General features: G+C 31.7%; 1 protein-coding gene across 5 annotated transcripts in view; it reads left to right on the forward strand.

The window, feature by feature from the left end:
* Window positions 1-2,496, forward strand: part of GRIA2 (glutamate ionotropic receptor AMPA type subunit 2) — a 128,644-nt gene extending 126,148 nt beyond the window's left edge. For 3 of the 5 annotated variants that reach the window (XM_045831064.1, XM_045831062.1, XM_045831065.1), the window contains exon 16: window positions 1-2,493. This exon is cut by the window's left edge and continues 1,561 nt beyond it. The gene's annotated coding sequence lies outside the window, so the exon portion shown is untranslated. The other 2 variants (XM_045831067.1, XM_045831063.1) reach the window with 2 other exon arrangements.
* Window positions 2,497-2,909: the final 413 nt, after the last annotated feature.

The raw sequence follows: 2,909 nt of genomic DNA on the forward strand, positions 1-2,909 counted from the left end.
AATAAATTTAGGGTTTTAAAAAATTACTAACATCCAATAGTTATTTTTAATATTTTCATTCTTGTTATTTCTGCAAGTAAGCCTTTGTGTAGCACTTGGTGTTCACCTGAGTGCTCTGAAAACACACTTACCACATTTCACAGAAGGGAAAGAGAAATGTAAGGTTTCATAGCAACTGTTTCCGTCAAACACGGTGACACGTGGCATGGGGGCATGCTTCACTAAATTCAGCTGTCCCTTATCACAAATCAGAAGATAATGCAGTATAACTTAGTGCACTTCTCCTCATCAGGAATGTTGGAGGTGCCATTTAAGTTTTAATAATAAATGCTAGAATGACCAAATTGCAGACTAATTGTTTCCGTATTGTACTTAAAATGAGTTTTTAAAAATAAAAAGATGACTATATACGATCAATGCTATTTATTGTACCTCTGGGCCTACTCTTCTAAAAATTGTAGTTTATTGAATTTTCTCTGTCAAGCTTGAACTAATGTAAATAATTGAAATAATGTAAAGTTATATTTTCATGTTTTTATAGATACAACATGACAAGAATACATAATGTAAGAGTATTTCCACTATGGATCATATTGAATGGATAATGCACATCCCAGTTACAAGCAGTAATCATAGTTCAATACCCATGTAACGGTGCATCAATATATTGCTGTATAAATATGTCTGTGTGCATACAAGTGAAAAGTGGTCAAACAAGAGTGATGACAGCTGTCTAAGGTTTTTTTATTCATTTTATATAAAAACTGTTATGGAAAGACCAAAATGTTTATGAACTATTCTTATGTAAATTTACAACTGTCCTCTACTGTACCTTTTTTTGTTTACAGTATAGTACCTTATTTTCTGCTCTGTTAAGTGGGTGTCATGTTCTGAGGAGACATACACTTTCTATAACTTCTATTGAAGACATTGGAATTTCCAGTTTTTCATGTGTACTATGTCAGAAAATGCTTTTGATTTTATTTTTAAATCTAACATCGGATGGCTTTTTTTGGAGTGTTGTAAAAACTTCAATCATACATAAAACATGTTCTTACAAAAGGCAAAGATCTTTATTTTTTTTACTTCATAATTCTTCAAACTAATAATGAGAACCCAAAAAGTGTATTTAAATTTATTCCCCAACAAATCCAGCTACTTCAACTCCACAGTGACTTGTTTTCTCAGTTTATATGTCAGCTAGGTACCAATGTAACAAAATAGAATTAGCTTTCATTCTTTAGCTAAAATAATTAACGTTTTAGATATTCCATACCGACAGTCATTACATGCTTTGGGCATATGCAGAAACACCACTGTTGGTGAATTACAGTTCTTGTGTTATGTAGATGCGCTCCACTTCTAAAGTGCCATGCTGAGCTGTCATCAGCCTCTGCCCTGTGTTGTGTCTGGTTAGCTGCTACTGTAGTAATACTAAAAAGCAGAAAGGTGACTCTAAAAATCCCATAAGATAACACATGTTTCAGGCTTAGATGTTTCTAAAATGCCTTCATTTATTGTTTTACTGAGCATATTAACAAGTAACTAAAACTCCTGCAATTTATATTGTCTTTTTACAAAGGTGGTTAATTTAATAGGTAGGCAGTTCTCTTTAGGCATATTCTAAAATTATCAAGACATTTTAGTTCTTCAAAATGCACATTCAAATGTTTTTTATAACATGCTGTGGGCTTTAATATATTTATTGGGTAACAGATGAACACACCAATGCATCTGCTTAACAATAGAGTAATGTTGACTTTCCTCTCTGCAAATACTCTATTAATATTTTGGTGGCTGAGGCAGTAAATTTAGCAACTGAAGAGAAATATTAACAATATAATAAACCCACAGGATAATTTCAACACCATGACAAACTATTTAAAGAAACACTGTTGAAACTATTTAGAAAACAATACAATGTGTTTTCCTCCCTTCTATTCCCTATCTCATCACCTCCTAGAGTTATCAGTCTAGTAAATTAAAAAAGAAAAAAAAAGTACTCAAGTATCATCTCTACCTTGAAATGTATTTCTGGGTATTTATACTTGTTTTCAGGCTGGACAGAGTTTATTATGTATTGCACTGGACAGCTCATTAGTATTTTATGTAAAATGAAGTATAATTTGGGAAAATATTTCATTTTTCTTTAATTCAAATGAAATATGTAGGTGGATTGATTGAATTACATAGGTTCTCTGCATTATCAATTGTAACTGATAGTATATGGTTTATTAAAATATACTATGATCTTTGGAGAGGTTTTTTTGGTTGTGTAACAAATGTTATATGAACTCTCAAAAGCTCATTAAAGGAAATAGAAGAACAATGTAACTATTTAAATGTAGGGTAAATTTTGTGCAAGGGATTCTACATTTAAACTGGTTTATTTTTAATTACTAACATTAAAGATGGGTAAGTACAAGTGAATAATCATGATGTTCTCAATGAGAATTTGAAGATGGATTAAATGGATTATGGAAGTTGTATCAAATTTTTAAAAAGAAAAATATATTTTCCTGATGCACTGTTTTGCTTAGGCTGTGACACTGAAAAGTTTATTAGACATGAATCAGTAACTTGCATTTTGTGTTTTAAAATGACAAACCCTCATAGATAGCACATGGCACTCTAAGTACATGAAGGTTCAGACATGTTTGTGTAAACACGATGATACTCAAGCACAGAGACTAACACAAATGACCTCCTATTCAATGCAAGTAAGGCAGTGCCTGGAGTAAATCTAGATCATAAGAATCTGTATGTTTATATCCTGTCTCTATTTATTTCCTTCTAGCTGTATCACTATACCTAGTCTTCCTGCCCTTCGGTACAACTGCCATTTTTTTATGTATTATACTTCAAATGGTATCTCATTTTTTAGTTTCATTCATCTGGCTTTTTGCTTT

This window comes from Phyllostomus hastatus, unplaced genomic scaffold, assembly GCF_019186645.2.
Source record: "Phyllostomus hastatus isolate PE091 unplaced genomic scaffold, TTU_PhHast_1.1 phas_contig_159, whole genome shotgun sequence".
NCBI lineage: Eukaryota > Metazoa > Chordata > Mammalia > Chiroptera > Phyllostomidae > Phyllostomus > Phyllostomus hastatus.